The 21,781-nt window shown below is 39.3% G+C and overlaps 1 pseudogene; it reads right to left on the bottom strand.

The window, feature by feature from the left end:
* Nucleotides 1-13,917: 13,917 nt before the first annotated feature.
* Nucleotides 13,918-14,631, bottom strand: LOC127238035 (peptidyl-prolyl cis-trans isomerase A-like; annotated as a pseudogene).
* Between the last annotated feature and the right edge of the window lie 7,150 nt (nt 14,632-21,781).

The following is a 21,781-nucleotide window of genomic DNA, read 5'->3' as shown; positions in this document are numbered from 1 at the left end:
AATGAATGAATGAATGAATGAATGAATGATACTGACTAGGGTGAAGGAGTAAAGGTTAACAACTGAATGGCCACTTATACCAGCCACTAGAGGAAAAATTAGTTTTCGTCGATAGAGTACCACTGGGTATATCAACCACTCAAGGACAGGCCTCATGTTCAACATATAATGAACTCCAAGGCTTTTTGTGTGCTTGTATTTGGTTATAGTTTGGTTTCTTTCCTTCCTTTCTTTCTTTTTGGGGGGCTGTTGTTTTATTTTGTTTTCTTGGTTTTGGGGAGTTTGCTTTGTATTGGGTTTTTGTTTGCTCTTTTGAGAAAGAACTTACAATTAGCTGAATAGAGAGGAGGAAAATATTTGGAAGGACTTGAGGGAGGGGGAGTATATGATCAAAATACATTTAAATTCAAAATTTGTTTTTAATAATAAAAAGATAATAAAAGGAATACTTGTTTTAAGTAATAAAAATACAGTAATAATAATAATAATAATAATAAAGAAAATCTTTTAGGGATGAAGATAATTGTTTGGCCATTTAAAAATATAACTGTTGAGCATAAAAGATACAAGGAGATAGAGATCCAAAAAGAGAAAGACTCAAATGACCGGAGGTATGGACTTATTTTTTATCCTAATTAAGTTCCCTATAAAAAGCCTATGGAAGCCTTGTTAATAGGCTCCAAGTTACTGAGGGAACCAGAGCTTGGCATCTGTTTATTGGGTGCCTGGGTTGTTTCATGAGGTTGAAAGATGCTAAAAGGAATAAGAAATATTTGCTCCTGCTCTGTTCACAAAGATCAAAGATGCCCACGAGTGCTCTCCCTATGTTAGACCTGTGTATGGAGGAGCATGGGCATTCCTGGAAGGTTGGTAAGACCCAATTCAGATTTTGTTACTGCATGTATAATGCTGGTGAAATTATTTAATTTCACTAAGCTTCTACTTTTCTCTCTCAAAATAATTTCTGTATTATATTCTTCCATGGAGACAGTGCAGTAGGGATGGCTTTTAACCATAGCAACAAAAATCCATGTCAAACTGGATTAGAAACAAAAGGGATTTGTTTTTTGGGTGTGGACATGGCTAAAATGTCATGGCATGTCTCAGGCAAGCCTGGATATAGGAGATCACATGATGGCAGCAATGGCCACTTTTGCTATTTTTTTTTTTTCTGGGTTGGTCAAGCCATAGGCAGGCTATACCTTGGTCCCCTTATGGTGATGCCCACAGTCACCAGATTCATCAACCTCTAGAAAGAACAAGGTACAGGCAGAAAAAGGCTCTGTTTTCCAGCCTTACAAATTCCTGGGGAAAAAAATGTATACTTTTACTTAAAAGGCTGAGCTGGTTAAGTAACTTCCCATCTTCATTCCTGGGCCAATTCTTTGTCTCTAAGGTGTAACTAACTACTTGTCTGGGCCCAATCTCAAGTCACACCTCCACAGATTAAGAATGAGGGGTGGTGCTTATTCTATGGAAATTAGGGAAGATGTTAAGTGGAGTAGAGGGATAGGCAATAAATAGGGGATAATGATAAATGTTCTCTAAAGCTCTGTTTTCCTCTTGAATTATTGTCCAAAGTAAACAAAAAGACATTGAGCCAAAGATTATATATGTTATATGAATTGAGATAATTCCATAGCAGAAAAGTAAACATACTTTATGCAATGGTTGTTTCTACTCTGTTCTATTTTTTAAATTTCATTAAAAGTGAAGCTTGCCATCTAATGACTTGATTTAATAATTTACAGACTAAAAATACTTCTCTATAGGGAATATGTGTGAAAGCAATAAAATACCACTTACACACTAATGTAGCAATACATGTAATATTAGTAGTATATGTTCAAAGCCATTTGAAATCTGACAGTTGCGCTTGCTTCTCCTTATAGTATGTAAGGTACTGCATCAGTGAGTGTCTAAGGTTAAGATGCTTGTAATGACTGCAACATTGTTGCTAGCTGAGTGAGGTGAATCAGCTTAATAAACAAGAAATTGGTTTGTACAATTAAAGACATTGTTATTTGTATGAGGGAAGAATTTTCAGACTAGAGCAGCCAGGGGTTGGTCACAGAGACATGTAACTACAAGAACAAAAGATGGAAAAATTTAGAAAACTCAAGTTCAAGGTCAAGGACTGGAGTAAATCTAGCTTCATGTTTCTAATGCTTTGGTAATGGGCATTTAGACTAGCAGAGACTAGCTTGGTCTACATAGTGACATAGTAAGTTCCAGCATAGCCAGGAGTATGCTAAGATTAAAAAAAAAAAAAAAGGAATAGACTGGTAGTTCATGCATAGATAAATAGGTTCCTAGCATCAATGCCTTATACAAGATAGGGTTCCTTTCTCATATAAAGGATGGCAGTCTAGAAGTTATGTGGTATTCTCTCCATAAAACCTTCACAGAGATAGGTTTATTCCTATGCTCAGTGTTGCCTTCCTGGAGTTTGTCCCTGATTCTGTGATACACAGTGGTAACTGAAGTTCACACAATAAAGTAGTCAAAGGCAGAGAAATGATAAAGCAGAAAGGCCTTCTAACAACAAAGCCATGATATTCTTCCACATTCTTATATCCATAACCAAACTGTGAAAATATGGTCATTAGGTCAGATTTAGCTACAAGGGAGTCAGGAAAAATGCCTATCTGAAAATCAGAGATTACATAGGTTTTCATTGAAACAAATCATTCCCAAATTGAATGATACCAATAGTATCCATTTTATTTAGATCACAATTCTGTCACCTTAGTCATTATTTTCTTTGGTCTGGCATGACTGGCTTTACTAAATAGGGAGTTCTCATGTGACATGGTCAGCTAAATATCTTCCTACATTTCTGGGTTAATTGGTAAGTGGGGTGTTGGGTTTATCCATCTTCAAACAGGTTTTCTCCCTCTAGAAAGCTGCTTTAGGGCTCACTGCATGTGGCATCGTATTTGCCAGAGCAATGTAAGGGGTAAGCCTGATTGTTGTAACATTTTAAAGCTTTGCTCAAAACACATTTTTTTTTCATTCTACATTGGCTAAAGTGGCCAACCTTGATTCAAAAGATATGTAAAGTCTCCCCAGCATTAGATGAGGAGGAAAGGATTGGGGGACTATATATTGCATTCTGTTATACAAGAAAGTAAAGAAGATGAATACTGCAGACAACCAGCAGCTTCACACTTCACAATGAGCATTCAAGAATCACTACCACTTCTATTGCTACAGACTGATTGTACTAATATTTTGCATTCCATCTTGACATGGGTGTGTCCCAAGATACCTAAAATTCAACACATTCAAAAGATAATTTACAATACATCCCTCACACAAAACAAAGCTAAACAAAACTTGTCTTCTTCAATATATGACATGCCTTGCACAATCCAAATAGCTGGAAGTCATCCTTGACAACTCCTCTCTCATTTTCCCATCTTCAAATCATAACCACATTCTTAACTTCACCTCTGAAGCATCTATGAATCTAATTACATGTCTTCATTTCTGCAATCAACACATCAGTCCACAGATTCTGGCATCCATTTTTTACTCACATAATCTGCTTCTCATAGTAGAGTTACAGCAACGAAAATATAGATTATAACATGCTATTCTCTAGCTCCAAATGTTTCATTATTGTTCTCTTGTGCTCAAGATGGAGATAAGAATTGTCATGGACCACAAGATACTACATAATCCTTTTGTGATCCTGTCACTCCTTATATACAGGCAGGCTGTAGGAGTTTTAAAACAATGTATTCTAATCCAAGCCTCTACCAATATGGCTTGGACCACCAGCATCATCACTCAAGGATTCAATATTTATGCTTGCATTAGTTAGGAAGCTAGAAATTGATCTACTTCAAACCATACTACTTTTGGGCAAGTACCCAAAGGAATCTGCATCCCAATACAGAAATACTAGGTTGTCCATGTTCATTGCTGGTTTACTCACTATGGCAATAAATTGGAAACAGCCTGGATGTCTGTCAGCTTATCAGTGGGTAATGACAACATTGTACATTCATAGATGGAATATCATTTAGCTGCTAAAAATGAAATTCACAAATAAATGGAGATAGGAAAAAAATTATCCCTGATGGATAAGAGAAAAATATTGTATGATTTTGCTTATATGTGGATGTTAGCTTTTAAACTTTGAAAATGTGTGTTACAATATGAATAACCAGAGGTTAGCAACCCAGTAAAGGACCAGGGTGAAGGAGAGTATCTCTCAAGGAAAGGGAAATAGAATATAGTTTCATGGAGAAATAAAGGGGAGACTAGACTAGAAGTATTAAATAGGGAGGGTGATGAGATAGAAGGGTAAATGAGGGAATGTTGGGACAGCTAACACTAAAAGACACTTGAAAAAAAAGTATGAAAACCTACTACTATAGAAACTTCATAAAATATATACATCTATGAAGGGAATATAAATGCAGTCACAGACAATAGTGTAGACAATCTCCCAACTAGATACCATATGCCAACAAGTGAAAACTCCAGTGCCAGGAATGGGATATATCTTGTTGAGTTGTTGACCAAAGGGGTCTCGTTGGAACCCCCAAACATCACACAGTATAGCCAAGACTATTGGTTCTCCTCACAGTCTGATGGTAAAGCCCTGTTCCTGAAGACGACAGCTATTTATGTCATTAAATTCAGAGAAGTCAAGCTGGCGCCTAACTAGAAAGTTAACACCCCCCACCCCTCAACTAGCTGGAAGGTACTCTGCACACCACCAGAGGAAAAGGTAATAATTAATAGGACCCAGATATAAAGTCTGAAACCTGTAACAGTGCCCTTCTTGTATGATATACTAACATATACTGGTACAGTAATGGTAAAAGGTTGTGGGATTAACCAACCATTATTTGGTTGGATTTAAGGCTTACTTCATGAGATGAAACATACCTGATACTGATAATATGGTCAAGAATCTGAAACTAGGGGAAAGCCTAGTACTATTATTCTGCTAAAGGAATGTAGCAGTAGAATGACTCCTAATGACATACTGCTATATCCATAGAATCAGAGTCTCACTCAACTTGTATCAGAGAAGCCTCTTCTTGCAGTAAATGGGAACTAACACAGAAGTTCATAATTAGGCAATGTGCAGAGAGTGAGATTTTGGAACACTAAGTCATAAGTGGGATGGCTTCACCAAATCCCTCCTCTTAAGGCTAAGAGATCTATGTAGAAGAGGAGGCAGAGAGATTATAAGAGCCAGAGGTGATGGTTGGCTCCAGTGTCTTGCTGATACAATTAAATGGATCCACATGAATTCACATAAACTGTGACAGCATGTACAAGATATATTTAGGTTCAAGCCAAATGGGGTTCCAGGACTGAGAGGGGTAAGTAGTGCAAAGTCACTCCCTTGACCAAGAAACTATCTACATTATATACCCTCTGGCCAAGGGGAAATCAGTGTGCTTCAATGGATTGTCACTAGGCAGATCAATCATAATCCAGTGTAGGCCCCATGACCAGAAGTAGTTTATCAACACAAAATGAACTCAATGGTCTTTTACTTGTTCATTTTCATTTTTGTTGTTTTCTGTGTTCTTATTTTTGATTTCATTTTCATTTCCTTTTTCAGAAAGAAAGAAAGGAATATAGGAAAAAACATAAAATTGGGGGATGGGTCGGCACGATCTGGGATGAGTTTGGGGAAGTGAAAATAAGCTCAAAATATATTACATGAAAAAATTTAATAAAAATATAATAAAAAGAAGTAATTGCTGCTTAGTAACCATTTTGAAATCAGTAACTGAAGAGAAACAGTGGTAAAACTGAGTCTAAAGGTAGCCTCACGGTCTACAGCCAAGAACAGGAATTTGGCAAAGGTGAGAGGAGGGTTTATTGTTAATACAGTTTGTTATACAGCAATGATGAACTATATCAACAAACATACAGGTTCTTGTAACCCAGGGGATATGAGCTTCAGGTACTATGGAAATATCATGGCCATGTAGCCCTGGCTTGTAGACTGGACCACAGGCTGCATTTTTGGGCATGTAGCCTCTAAGGAGAACAAGGGAGGATGTTCCCTGCCTAAAACAGTCTGCACACAGAAACACTGTGAGGAGCTTTTACTTTTGTTTGTTTTCATAACAGTGACTTACTAACCCTGATTGTGGAAGAAAGGGAGAAGAAAAAGTGGCATTGCTTTTTACCAGAATATCTAGGTTCATTTTTATATCACATATTCATTTTCTAATGATTAAGCTCATCTGATTACTTTTAAGCATTGCTAAATCAGTTATCACTTAGTCTGTCTATTTCTCTATCAATCATCTATTATCTTTCTATCATATATCTATCAATCTGTCTAGCTACTTATGTATTTACCTATCATTTATCTATTATATATTATTTATCATCTATCTGCCCCATCAGAATGACACTTCACAGTATCTGAAATGAATCATCAGCATTTCAATAATACCTCTATTAATGCATGTAACACTACTTAAACAAACAAACAAATAAACAGACAGACAGACAGACAACCACAAAGGGATACGAGCAGAAAAACCAAAATGGTGCAATGTAAGGGATTTAGGCCCTTCTTTTATTTGCAAAGATGCTGTTTTCCTTTGCCTGATGGGTCTGTTGATCTATGGACACTGGGCTTTGTGTCGTGTGTGTGTGTGTGTGTGTGTGTGTGTGTGTGTGCATGCGTGCGTGCATGCGTGTGTGTGTGTGTGTGTGTGTGTGTGTGTGTGTGTGTGGTGTAGTCTCCTGTCTTGCTGTTGATACTTACAGATGAGTTGTCATGCCCCTTTGTTCTTGTTTGGTTATGATTGTCTTTTTCTTACCAGTCAATATCAGGTGTCACAGGAAAAGAATTATTCCTAGCTCCCTAAGGTTTCTTTTTAATTCAAAGCTTTTAAACACATTTACTTTGAAGAATTAAGTATATATGCATATGTATGTGTCTATGTGCCTGTATGCATGTATGTATTTGCCTATGGAGATCAGAAGAAACCATCAGATATCCCAAAGCTAGAGTTACAAGCAGTTGGGAGCCCTTCAATGTGACCTGGGAGCTGAACTCCAGTGTTCTAGAAGAACAGCCATGGGCATGCAATCACTGAGCTATCTCTACAGCCTTAACTCATTGCTTTTTAAAAGGTGAAATACTTAGATTGTCTGAAGGGAAACCAGAGATCACAGTGTATTTTAAAGGTAGTTTTGGACTCTTAATTTATTCTCACACCTTAGTTTAGAAGTCCAGCAGAAAGACGAAACAACCAGTGGTGCATCAGGTAGGGCTTTGGCTATAAATACATGCAAGTCTGTCAAGGTAAGCAAGGAGCAGCGGTGTGAGCACAATACCAGGAAGTCTCTGCATCCATGGGTGGCAGGGTAGGCTTTGGGAAGCAGGCAGGAACAAAGATCACAGCAGAAACAAGTGTCCGTCAGTTCTGCTGTCCAGACCTTTGATAAAGTAGGGCCAGCTTGGTCATACTGCTGCTTCTGCATGGAGAATGCCATGAACTCTGCAATTGATGTAACAGTCTTAGTTTTGGCCAATCTTTGGATATCTACCTTCCAGTTACCCATAGTCATGAGGATAGTGTACAAGGTACATAGCTCCAGAAAGGGTGACTGGGTAAGTTTTCTGCTACAGAGCCATGTGTAAGGTGGCCTATCCCTAATGTAGGAAGAGAGCAACAGAGTAGAGCTTCAGATAGACAGATTTCATTCTTTTCATTGATTTTGATTTTGACATTTATGGGGGTCACAAGTAGGACTCATGACAAACAGGCGTTGCCTTCTGATTGCCTTGAAACAGAATTTGGCCCAGAGCCTGAGACAGCATGGAAATAATGATGTGGATGCAATTATGAAAGAAAAGTAAGATTTCTGGGTATGTATTTGAGACACATTTTAGGAAATTGCTTAGGCAAAATCCATCATATCCATTTGCTTTTCTGTTTAAGTAGGAAGAAAAGTTTTCTCTGGCTCATTTTCTGTCCTGTAGGTAGCATGTAGCTACTGGGCCATAATAATGTCATGATCAGCTTACTCCAAAGTCTGAATATTGTATGCGTGTTAATAAACATCTAATATTTAATATTAATATTTTATCGACAATTATTATTGCCAAAGAAGTTTTGTCTGTACTTATTAGAGTTTTAGCATTTACATACTTATGATTATTTGAAACTTAATGGATATGCTAAGGATAAAGCGCCACTAATTTGGAAAATAACTAACCATATAAATAAACATACAAAAGATCAAAAATACCATATAAAGACCAAAGATTTTGGCTATTATAAAACAGAGTTCAAATTTCCCAGCCACTGATGCATCCATTTCCCAACACCATTCTGGATCTGGTCTTTTTCCATATTTGAGGAGACACTCAACTACCATCATTGTTTCCCCCAACTCAGGTTTTGTCATGATGTAACTTCCAAGAGTTGAGGGGAGTTCTGTTCCCTATTATTGTAGTCAAACCTAGAAGTGGTAAGCAGAATGGTGCTGGAAAGATCAATATTTCTATTCTTGAAGTCTATGAATTCCCTACAGTAGCTGACCCAGGAGGCTAGATGAATGTAGTTAAAATAAGGAGATTATACTGCATTCTTTAGATGACCTAAAAAACATTACATGATCCTGTGAAATAAGAGACCCTCCTTTCTCCACTGGAGACAGAAAGATCCATCATAATAAGACATTAGAAATATTCCAAGTGGGAGATTATTGTTGGATTGGAAATGAAAGATTCTACACTCAGGTACTAGGGAAAGTAAGCCCTTAGCCAATGGCCAGCAGGGGGACTGTCTTTCAACTGGAGGGGGTCCTATTGTGCCCACCCATGGGGTTTCTTAATTTTTACCTGAGAGATATTTGAAGCGAACAACTGACATGGCATGTCAGATAAGAATGGTATTGTCCCCCTACATATGGAATTGGGGTGGGGGGATGAGAGGGGAGGGTGGTTAGAGTGCATGTGAGAGGGCAGAGAGGGTAAAAGGGAGGGAAGGAGGTTGGGAAGAAGGGAGGGAGGAAGGAAAGGAGGGAGGGAGAGGGAACTGGGATTGACATGTAAAATAATAAATTAAATTTAAAAAAAATGCTTTGACTCCAAAATTTAAGTTCAAGGACAAGTTCCTGGGGAAAAGGATTTGTATTTTTGTTTCCACAGAAAATGAAAAGATGTGGATTCCTTCCAGACTAATGTGGTTTGATCAAGCCAGACCACCTGAAACAGAGTACCAGGTGATCCTACATTCAAAACAGCTGGGCAAAGCAGCCTTACAGACTACAGCCGGGATTTCTGCATCTTCTTTGAATCCCCCATGACAGCGCCCCTTACCAGCAGGAAGTAGTTTGGAAAGAACAACGCCCACATTCCCAAATATTGTGTATAATTGTTTGTTTTCATTTAAATGGACTTGGTTATATAAAATAAATAAAAAAGAAAAAAGAAAAAGAAAAAAAGGAATGGTATTGTCATGACAAGTTAACATAAATCTTTCCTTAGTACCCTTTATATGTCAGGGTCACAATGTAGACTGGACCAGGAGAAAAAAGAGAAAGGCCAAAGAAGCACCGGGGCACACAGAAATGGCTTCTGAAGGACTTTATAGATCTGCTGAATGATGTATACGAGGTCTGGAGTGCACATACCTTCAGCAGGTGGAGCCACATTGGGTCACTCATCTCCACGTGACCTGACCCTACAAACCTTTCAGTGGTTCATAGGATGACAGCAGGTACTGAAAACTGAATAACAGATGGACAATGTTTAAATGCATCATAGAGGTTAGGGACCAATGCCAGGCCTTTGCAAACAGCAGAAAGCACTTATGAATATAAATGTGTCTGTGTAGCAGCAGTCTACTGGGCTTCCATCCTGGAAGTGGATCTCAGAGGAAAATACCAAAAGAGTTAGCTTTGACTCTGTGGCAATAACCACAGTGGATTTCCATCTTGACAGAGTATAAGATAATAGGGTAAGAGATTCTTTCCAGAAAGGGAAATGGACAAGCTTAAAGACTGGCCATGTGAAAACCATGAAAGCAAGAATGGTCATGATTACTAGTGCTGAGTGCTAAGAACATAGGCACAATTTCTCAGCAGAGGCTCAGTAAAAGCCCCTTTCCCTGGTACTAAGGCAGTTCCCACATTCTCATATGAATTTCCTGCCTTAAAAACATCACCTCGCAGAAGCATTTGGATTTAAAGTACTTGGAAGTTGAAAAGTTACTCTTTACAATACATCAAATGGATTTTCCTATAAAAAAGGGGGGGGGGATAACATATAGACTATCTAGTAGTCATTTCCATTAGTCTTAAAAAAAAGGAAAAAGAAAGAAAAATCTTTGAAAACTTTACTCATAGGATCTTTTCATTCTTTCTTTGATGTATTTGGAGTGAAGAGAATACATTAGTGCCTTTTAGCTTGCCAGACAACTCTCTAATGAACCCAAATGGAATAACACCAATGAGAGTGTTGACTTCATTTTCAGAATCTAAATGTCAAGATTGCTCCTACAAAAAGCCAACAATTGTAAAAACTATACAGAATATCAGAGTTTTTAACAATGTCTACTTTTCTGGGGTAGTCAACTGCAATTAAATGGAGACATTCTCCGAAAATACTATTAGGAACAACAGGTGTTGCCAGTTCTTGAACCCCATAGGCAGTAGCAAGATAGCAATCAGGCAGGCAGCTGTACATAGGACAGAAGCTTGCCTCAATTCTACAACCAAGACTACATTGCAATTTATAGCCTGTCTCTATCTTGGTATACTTAGATAGTCTGAAGCCAGCCATACTCTTGTTTCTTTTTACAGAAAAAAAATTACTGGTAGCCACTGGAGTTCCCATTGGAGCTGAGAGTTCTTGGCCTCTTTGAAGGTTAGGCATAGTCAATGGATGAGAGTGTGACACTTTTGGCTCTTGACTTTAAAATGGAGGAAGATATGAACTTAGTACCAAGGAGTGACCCAATTTCTTTTATTTAGATGAAAGTGACATCTGTGTGGAGAGTGGAACAAGATGGAAGGGAAGTGATTTGCTACAGTGACTGCCAAAGAGAATAGCTGTCTCACCCTGTAAACTTCCAGAGTTTTGTGAGAAACTATGCTGCTGGAGTTGCCATTGTCAAGCATCTCCTCACACAGCAACATTATCCAGGACCCTCTCTTCTGTTACCCTCTGAAGCACCAGTGACCTCAACAGTAGTGTAGGCACTTGGATAGGCATACTTTTGTCAAGTCTCTAGATCAAAAATGATGAAGCTGATGTTCTGTTTCAGGTACCATGCCCTAGGAGTGAGTGATCATGGTAGGGACATGTGGACTCCAATATTTATATTCTATTTAAATTTTACTAGATTTATAAAACTTACTTGTTGACTACTTCTTGCAACAAACCACACTTTTATTTGACATTGGTCCCATGCAATTGGAGGTGATGATTTTTTTTTCTATAAAAAACTTCTTAACACCTTGCAGACACATACACCCACACACAATCTTATAGACAGTTTGTTCACAAAAAACTGCAGGAACATTAAAGGTTTCCCACCAAGCTGGTCTAGGCAGTGTCAAATCAGGAGATCAGAAAGGTAGTCATTGCCATTCTGTACCCAGTGGGATGAGAGTTTGTTAGTTATTGGAAGCTGTGCACACTAATTTTATTCAGAGGAACACACACTTAATACATACAAACCATTTGTGCCTTCATGAGCATTAGTAAGTGCCAAAAACTATTGTAGATAATGTCCCTTCAGAAGTCAGCTAGGTTTACATCTATACTAGATAAGCAGAGTTTCATTTTATTATAAGTTGGTTATACAGCTCAAGCAGGTAGTAGGGTAGGTAAGAGGCAAAAGAGGAGGAAGAGGAGGAGTAAGTAGTCACTATTATAGGATTCTGATGCACAAAATGACATTTCAAGACAGCCTCAACTCTCCAGCAAAGACTACAGTGTCTTCCAAATCTGTCTTCATTTTGGCGGAGTAGCCACACCCTTTTTGTAAAATTTGGTGTGTGAGCTTCCCCTATCAGTAGCATCCTCAGCTCCTTTGAGCATTACATGAAGTCAGTGACTGTAAAGGATGGTCTAATCAGTGCAAATACCCACACCTTCTGTCTCTCTTCACTGGTTCATTCCAGTCATTCTCCTCAGCTCTGCCCTCTTCATCACTTTATTTTCACTGATTTGATAATCCCATCAGTGGATTATAGTTCTGTAATCTTCATAGATACATGTTGCTTGGATTTGAAAAAAAAAAATGCCATTTGATAAAACATGTCCCCAAGTGTTCAAGTGTGGAGTTTTCCTTCCTTCCTTCCTTCCTTTCTTCCTTCCTTCCTTCCTTCCTTCCTTCCTTCCTTTCTTTCTTTTAAATCTTTTTAAATCAAAGAAAGGTTTATTTTGGTTCATAGCTTGACAGGGTAGAGTCCATCGTGATGGAGAAGGCATGGCAGTAAACACTTGCTTATTCCTGGCTGACTGGATCAGGATGTAGACAGGAAATGAGGCTGAGCTGAAATCCAGTGGTTGTGGTTTGAATGTGAAATACCTCCCATAGGCTGATGTGTTTGAGGTGCAGAGAGGTTTTGTCCCAGTCCATGGAATGTGGTAGTCTTTAAGAAGTGGGGACCAATGGGGGGGTTGAATCATTAGGACTGTGCCCTTAAAAGAGGTAGTGAAACTCCAGCTCCTTCTTCTGTCCTTCTCTCTTGCTCACCATAAGACAAAAAATCACCACGATCCCAAACTCAAGTCATGATAGAATATGCAAATCTTCACAGATGGAAAGTTTTGAAACACTGAGCTGAAATGTAACCCCTTCTCCCTCAGGGTGAGGTTTTGTTATAGTGATAGAAAACTGACTACCTTGGCCTCGTATTATCCTTGTACTTTTGGCTGTTTATCTGGGCTTGCAATATAAAGGAGCCGTGTAGAAAATTGGTTGATTGGACTGGTATGTCAGGCCTGGCCCGATACATAGGGGCTCAGAGATCACATTGAGAAGTTTGGAGAGAATGAAGGGCCTCAACTAGCTCTGACATTTATTAAACCAAGTATATTTGTCCAGAGATATGACAGAAAGAAAGCTTCAAGGCAAGTTTCTTCAGAAAAACACCCAGGTCTAGCAAATGCAGCAGAGTGAAAAAACTCCTGTATAAAGCGAACATAAACAGTAGATGAGTGGGAAACAGCAGGTCTCAAATGCTGACTGAACCCTGCCCTGTGCACCTTGTAGTTCCACATGCACAGCCCATTTTGTATCCAGTGTTGAAATCTGTTACTTTCAGGAGGGTTTTAACCCAATCCATACTACAATTTCAAAGTAACTTTCTTATTAGAATGAGGATGCTTCTTATGTTGAATTTGTACAAAGCTTCCCCAAATAAAACCTATATCAGATGAGTTATCACCTTGGGGATTATAACATGTCAGCAGGTAAAAGTTTACTTATAGAAGTTTCTTGCCAACAGTAGGAAAAGTAGACAAAAGCCGCTGCTTCAGGCATCTGCTGTGAGGGTTATCTTTGCACTCACTAGGAGAAGATACATGTTAAATTCCACATTTTTTAATTAGATGATTTTGCCCTTAATTTATGGAGAAAGTTGACCATATTTAAAATGAATACGTTACCACCACTTTGGTTTTATATTGCCTGTCTATTTTTCCTTACCATATATAACAGATCACTCCTCATCCCATATCTACTTCCCCCTGACCCTAATGATGGGCACAGGGCACCTGGAATCAAGATTTCAAGTCCCAGTCCTTCTTGCAATTGGAAATATCTGTTTTACTGATTTTTGGTCAATGAAATACATGGCAGATCATTATCTGAGTACTTGATTCTTAGTTGGTAGTGCTCTTTGGGAGACAGGCTGACTGAAGCTTTTTTTTTTTTTTTTTTTTTTTAAACAGTGCTTACTTAGTTTTTATTCATAGTCATAAACTTAACTCTGCAATCCAGCTAGACTTGGAGGGGAATGAGGAAAATATGGAACCCAAACATTTTCAGTGAGAGCAGAGATTACAGGGCATTGCGAGCAGATGGGGTGGGTAATGTTCTCCTGAGCTACAGAAGGAAGGGTCTGGTGGGTAAGAAGCCCGCAAGTCAAAAGAATTAGAGTTGTCCACAGTCAGAAATGGTGATCTTCTTGCTGGTATCGTGGTTCTTGGACCCGAAACGCTCCATGGCTTCCATAATGTTCATGCCTTCTTTCACCTTCCCAAAGACCACATGCTTGCCATCCAGCCACTCAGTTTTGGCGGTGCAGATAAAAAACTGGGAAACATTTGTGTTTGGTCCAGCATTTGCCATGGACAAGATGCCAGGACCTGTATGCTTCAGGTTGAAGTTCTCAACCTCAAATTTCCGTAGATGGACCTGCCGCCAGTGCCGTTATGGCGTGTGAAGTCACCACCCTGGCACATGAATCCAGGGATAATTCTGTGAAAGGAGGAACCCTTGTATCCAAATCCTTTCTCTCCAGTGCTCAGAGCACGAAAGTTTTCTGCTGTCTTTGGAACTTTGTCTGCAAATAGCTCGAAGGAGATGCGGCCCAGGGACTGGCCATCGGCCGTGATGTCGAAGAACACGGTGGGGTTGACCATGGCTGCAGGAAGAAGCGGCAAGGGACAGCAGTGTCTGTAAAGCACCAGGCTGAAGCTTTGATGGAGGAAGTACATCTCCTGGAACAAGTTTCGAGTATTTATACCCTTACCCCACTCCTATTCTCTCTGTGTGCTTCTGTGTGTAGATGAACAATGTGTTCAGCCAACTTTCTGCTGCTGCCACTGTGACATGACTTCTTGCTGTGGTGTACTTTGTCCCTTTGAAACCACAAGCTAAGGTTAAAAAAAAAATCTTTCTTTCTCATTTGGAGAAGAGCTTAGGCCCTCCCCTTTGTGTCTAGGCTGAGAGAGAATCCCTCTATGAGGAATGGGCTTCCTAAAGTCCATTCATACACTAGAGATAAATATTGATCAACTACCAGAGGCCCCACACACTGCCCAGTCCTCCCAACTAACACCCACATTCAGGGGGTCTGGGCCAGTCCTATGCTGGTTTTCCAGCTATCAGATGGGGTCCATGAGCACCCCTTGAGATCCCCCATAGAGAGGACCTCACCCTCTCTCTGGTGAGCAGAAAGGGGATGGGATGGAGGTTGTTGGGGGGGGTAGAAGAGGAGGGGAGGAAGGGAGGGTGAGTGAATTGGGATTGACATGTAATACAAACTTGTTTCAAATTTAAATAAAAAAAAATCACAAAAAGTCTTTCTCAAGTTTCTTTTCATCAACGTACTTTACCACTGCTACAGAAAAATATTTAATATAGAAGCAAATGACACTTAGAAAGTGTCCTTGAGCCAAATCTTCTGGCACTTGCCTTTAATCCCAGCACCAGGGAGGCAGAAGCATTTGGATCTTTGTGAGTATGTAGACAGACCCTGTCTTACAAAACAAAAAACGAAAGTGTCATTGACAAAAGAGTTGTGTCCTTTGATATATAAGGTAGATGGTAGCCATAGAACTATGTTGGTATTAGTCTAGGGCTCTGTGGCAAATCAGTAAGTGGAATGAAAGCCTTGGGAGTTTGTACAGTAGCCATAATGGAATGCAGAACATGAACGCATGTGAGAGAACAAAGCCCCGGGCTTTACGGTACTATTAATTGGGGAATCTGCACATGCAGTGGTACTTAATTCTAACTAACATCAAAGTACATTTCTGTGTGGACCCCCCACCAGAGGTGTGTCTTCTACTCCCACAGACAAGATTCTAGATCATTGTAGTTTAGTGTATTTGGCTATTGGCTTATAAACCAGTCTCTTAAGAGTTTGGTTAAAGCTAATTAATTCTTCACACTTTTGCTAATGGAATCTCAGTTAAAAATCAAGTTTCTGTATTTAAAATATAGTAAAATCTGTGGTCGGAAGCCAAACTTTATTAAGTCAACTGCTTTGAAAAACCAGTTTTGAAGTCATAAGGCAAGTCAGACTGCTACTCCAACAAAAAGTATTCCACCTAACATTTGGATAAATAATTAAAAATCAAAGTGTGACACTTATTGTCTCCTTAAGCATTATAGGCATATCCTTTTTTCTTTTATTTATTTATTTTTCTTATTTTACATATCGATCCCTCCCTCCCTCCTATTCTCCCTTCCTCCCAGTCCTCCCCACCCATCCCGCAGGGAGGGTGATAGCTTCCAGGAGGGACCAACAAGATCTGTCAAGTCATTTGCAGTAGGGACTAGGCCTTCCTGCCTCTAGGTTAAGGGAGTATCCCTCCATGGGGAATGTGCTCCTGAAGTCCTTTTGTGCAACAGGGATATATCCTGGTTCCACTGTCAGAGGACCCTTAAACTGCCCAGGCCTTCTAACTGAGACCCATGCATGTTCAGGGAGTCTGAGTAGGTCCAATGCTGGTTTCCCAGCCAGCTATCAGTCTGGGGGCCCATTAGCTCCTCCTTGTTCAGGACAGCTGTCTCTGTGGGTTTCTGTAGCCTGGTCTTGTCCTCCCTCTCTGCATCTGGATTCCAGTTCAGTTCAGTATTTAGCTGTAGGTTTCTGCTTCTGTTTCTATCAGCTATTAGATGAGGGCTCTATGATGGTGGATAAGTTAGTCATGGATCTCATTATCAGGGAAGGGCATTTATGGTAACTTTTCCACTGTTGCTCAAATTATTAGTGGGGTCAGTCTTGCAGGTTTCTAGACATTTCTCTAGAGTCAGTCTTCTCTTCAAACCTATAATGGTTCCCTCTTTTATGGTATCTCTCTCTCTCTCCTCTGTCTACTCCTACCCTGACTCAATCTTCCTAGTCCCACGTGCTTTCCTCTCTTCCCCTTCTCTTTCTCCTAGCTCCCTCTCCACTCACTGCACCCCCCCACCCCAATATGCTCAGGAGATCTTGTTCCTTTCTACTTCTGTGAGGGATCTTATGTGAATCTCTTGGATTCCTCCTTGTATCCTAGTTTCTCTAGCGGTGTGAATTATAGGCTGGTGATATTTTTCTCTATGTCTAAAATCCATATATGAGTGAGTTCATACCATGTTCCTCTTTTTGTGACAGGGTTACCTCATTCAGGACGGTTTCATTGAATTCCATCCATTTGCCTGTGAATTCAAGAAACTAGACACCAAAACACCAAATAACTCTATTAAAAATGGGGTACAGAACTGAAGAGAGAATTCTCAATAGAGGAAATCAAAAAGGCTGAAAGACACTTAAGAATGTGCTCAACATCCTTTGCTATCAGGGAAATGCAAGTCAAAACAACTCTGAGATACCATCTTCCTTCTGCCAGAATGGCTAAAATTAGAATGGGGAGAAAGGGGAACACTCTTCCACTGCTGGTGGGAGTGCAAACTTGTACAGCCATTTTGGAGATCAGTTTGGTGATTCCTCAGGAAAATGGGAATTAGTTTACCACAGGACCCGTCAATCCCACTCTTAGGCATATACCCAGATGATCCACATCCATACAACAAAGACATGTGTTCAACTATGTTCGTAGCAGCATTATTTGTAATAGCAAGAATCTGGAAGCAACCTAGATGCCCATAACTGAAGAATGGATAAAGAAGATGTGGCACATTTACAAAATGGAATACTACTCTGCAGAAAAAAGCAATGGAATCTTGAAATTTGTGTTATAGGTATATTTTAGGAAATGTGAAAAATACAACTAAATGTAAGAAAAAAAAAACATTAACTTTCCAATCCTACAGACATTAGTTGCAGTTGACATTTCTGGTGGGTTATTTTGTTGTTGTTGTTAATTTTGTGCATGAAAAGTCACACAGTAAATCATATGCATCCTGGTTTGTGAATTGGTTGTGATAAGTCAATAATTTTGAACATATCCTCCTAAGAAGTCAATAATTTTGAACATATCCTCCTAAGAGCTTAGACTTATGGCCCTCTTTCCTGTCTTCTGAGCACTGGGATTGCCAGTTGTGCTCCACCACACCCTGCTATTATCCACTTACCTTCTAGTGCCTCTCCTATCACTATGAGTGAACAGAACATCCACAGGTTTCAAGAGAAGGAAGAGAGATATGGAAGATGAGAAATCCTGGTGGAGTACACCCTACATCAGTTGGGAAATATGATCAATAGTAACTATTGCTTAAAGCTGCTTTCTCAGCTGTGTAGCAACAGTTAACTATCACCATATGTAAAGTTCTTTGAGGCTTTTTTAAGCTATTGAGATGGCTTGGTAAGTGCAGCACTTACCCTCCAAGTGTATGGACCTAAGTTTGATTCCCTGGAATCCATAAACAGCCTGGCAGAGTGGTGTGTACTTGTGATTTCAGAGATAGATAAATGAAAGAGGATGGGTGGGTCCCTTGAGTTCTTTTCCTACCTAGTTTATTCTTCCTGGTGAAGTTCCAGGCCAATGAGAGATTCCACATCTAACAGAATGGTATTAGGCAATGTAGGGATGACACCACATGCACAATATAACATGTGCATAACCACCCATGCATGAACATACAAGCTCACACAGAGTCACACAGACATTTTTATTTATTTTCAGTTGCTAAGGATATGGTTCAATGGTGATTGCTACCTGAGCATGAGAACCTGAGTTTGGATCCCTAACACCACATAAAAGCAAGGCATGATGTGAGCACCTGTCATCCTAGTCATAGAAGGATGAGCCATGTGAAGTCCTGAAATTCCTTGGCCACTCAGTCTAATCAACCAATGAGCTCCAGGTACAGTGAGGGACCCTCTATCAAAAAATAATAAGGAAAGTAATAGAGGAATACATCTGATATTGGTCTCTGGCCTCCACACACATTGAACACATACGCACTCATACTCCACAAACTGTATATGTTTATGGTGTTCAGTATGAGAGTTCATTGTTGAATGGACACTTATGAACATATCTATTATCTGGGTTCATCGATGATGAAAATGTTTAAAACATAGTTGTCTCAATGATTTCAAATAAGTCCTTTGAACTTATGACTCTTAACTAGAACTTTCGGTCTTTTGACCAATATAGCCTCCCTTTCCCTTTCCTACATCTCGTAGTAATTCCATTACATATTCTTCTCTGATTTTAATGTGCCCCCTCTGTTGGTTTAACAATATGTTTGAAACTCTATTTGAAAAAATTCTTGCACCACCCTCACTCAAGAAGGGTTGACTAGGCTTTCTATTCTGCTCTGGTTTGTTGTAACTGAACCCTTTCCACTTAGTTTGTGACCTTTTGATCTTTCCCTCTACACTACGAAATAACACACTATCTAGTTTTCTTTTCCTAAAATCTGTAAGGGGGAAGTTCCTGATGGAGGTTCTGCTTTCTCAATTCAATTTTCTGTTGTTGCTGCCTGGTTACAAGTTCAATGTCCCTAGCTGAAATGCACACTGAGGTACATCCTTGAACTCAACTTTTGGGCTTGAGGAATGGAATTCTCTCTTGCAGGAAGGGAATTTTATTCCCAATGAGTACATGTGTGCACAGACATGTGCGTATGCACACATACACACATTGTACATATTTATGGGTGTGATATGACATATTACATGCATTCAATATCTAACCATCAGTCAGAGCAATTGCCATATGCATCAACATAAACATGTGTTGTGTTCATGTTTTGCAATCATTTAAGTCTTCCTATTATCTATTTCAAAACTATTCTAAAAATGGATAGTAACCATAGTTCTCCTACTGTGTTATAGCACACTAGAAGATGTTTCTACCCACCCACAGAGCCAGTAGTCCATTATCTATCTATCTTCCTCCCTCCTTCCCCTCCCCAGACTGAAACCCACTTTGTGACTCTTGAATTTCATGAGATCATCACTTTTGCCTCTACATGTTCATGAGTTTTTTTTTTTAACACTCACAGACATTTTCTCACTCCACCAATGGGTTTCTCTTGGATTGTGGAAGACTTGTGTAAGAAATTTAAGGACTTTGTTGCTCATTTCCTCAATAGATATAGCTTCTGCCACATGGGGCCACATAAGCAACAGGATGGTGGTGCTGTCTAAACTCCATGGTGATGTTTTTTTGCTTGCTATGCATTTGACTATGGGTTAAATGATTTCTATGGTTGGATCTCATCTCATTCCTACACTTGTCTCTTGGCGGAAGTGAGCCTGTAGTCAAAGTGAGACCACATCTGTTTTTCAGACAGGCTGAGGGCTGGCTGGAGGGATAGAATTGCCCATTGTTCTGCTCCCTGGCAGAAGCTGGTGGCTTCATTTAGATCACCAGCCCATCAGGCTGTCTCATTACTGCCAACTCAGACACACTCATCACACACATTATGTACTCAGAACTTGGTGAGTACAAATCCTACTCTCTTTTGGAATATGGTTTTTCCTGGCCTGGAGGAAAAATGGATTTATGAATCTGTCAATTTGAAACTATTGATTGGAGGAACAATAAACCCCAAATTTCTCATGTTAATTCATGACTCTAATGACTCACATTAACACTTCCCGTGAATCAGGACAAGCTGTGTGTGTGTGTGTGTGTGTGTGTGTGTGTGTGTGTGTGTGTGTGTGTTTTAAATAATCTAAACTACATAGGTTTTGTTACTATTTTGCTCTACTTTCTTACAATGTGATACATGTGCATATATTAACATATTCCTATATACACGTACATAGTTTTCCCTTGCTACTTGCACAAATCATTTGCTCCTTTGTACTGTGGGCACAAAAATTCAACAGTACTCAAGTAACTCATAGGATCATCAGTTATTCACATACAACTTATGCAGCATGCTCCATATATTTTTAATACTCTCTTAGTTTCTTTAAAGCTTAATGTATTAAGAAGATTGTGAACATTTCTGTCATGCTAAGTTGTTAAAGAAAAAGAGGTGGCACAGATGCAAGTTTTCCCAAATGTGTTCCATCATAGTCGGCTGAATTGTCATATGGAGATAATATGGATATGAGTGTATGAGTATGTACATGTCTGTAGTAGTCATTATATAAATATAAAACATATCTATTCTGAATTCCCCTAGAAATTAGTGCACAATTGTAGTTTGTTTGATATTTATTTACCCCAAAAGTTAAAAACTTACAGTGACAATAACTACTTTGCAAGTTAGTCAGGTACTTCTTTGCCTGAAGTCACCTAAGTCATCATATGGCTGAAAGGAGTCAGTGGCCTCATACATATGGCAGACTGTATAGGACAGTAGTAGTTAGCTAGTTCTTTCTGGGAGCTCCTCTGCAGGTACTTCTCTGTGCACATGAGCAGGCTGACTGGGCTTCCTTTTTGAACAGTGTACTCAGATTTCTTGCTGGAATTTGGCTTCTTAGAAGGCAAAAGCTTTGGTGATTTTTCAAGTCATCAATATTAGGCATCATTTCAGACAGCATTACTTCTGTCATATTTTATTGTTTGAAACATCACAGAGCTTCCCCAGTTTTAAAAGAAGGTGGGGGAAATGAGCATTCAACTATATTCACATCTCTATCTCTAACCGTATCTCTCTAGCTATTGCCTGTTGAACCCTGCCATTTATCTATATTTATTTTAAGCTGTATTTGTTTGTCTATCCATTGATCGGTATATTTGTACTTCACATGCTCAAATGTAGATTTAAAAAAAAACAGTCCTATTCTATATACTCTACATTCAATATTTGATGTTATGTGAGGATGGAAGATTCTTCTATCTGCAGATTTCAATGTTTCTGAGGAACCTTAGAAGGACCTGGTTAAATATTCTTCTTTTCCAAGGAGACAACTCACCCACCTTGCAACTTTGTCTCCATTACAGCGATTGTCTTTA

This window comes from Phodopus roborovskii, unplaced genomic scaffold (genome assembly GCF_943737965.1).
Source record: "Phodopus roborovskii unplaced genomic scaffold, PHOROB, whole genome shotgun sequence".
NCBI lineage: Eukaryota > Metazoa > Chordata > Mammalia > Rodentia > Cricetidae > Phodopus > Phodopus roborovskii.
The sequence above is the reverse complement of the archived record's forward strand: the minus strand, read 5'-3'. Positions and strand labels throughout refer to the sequence as shown.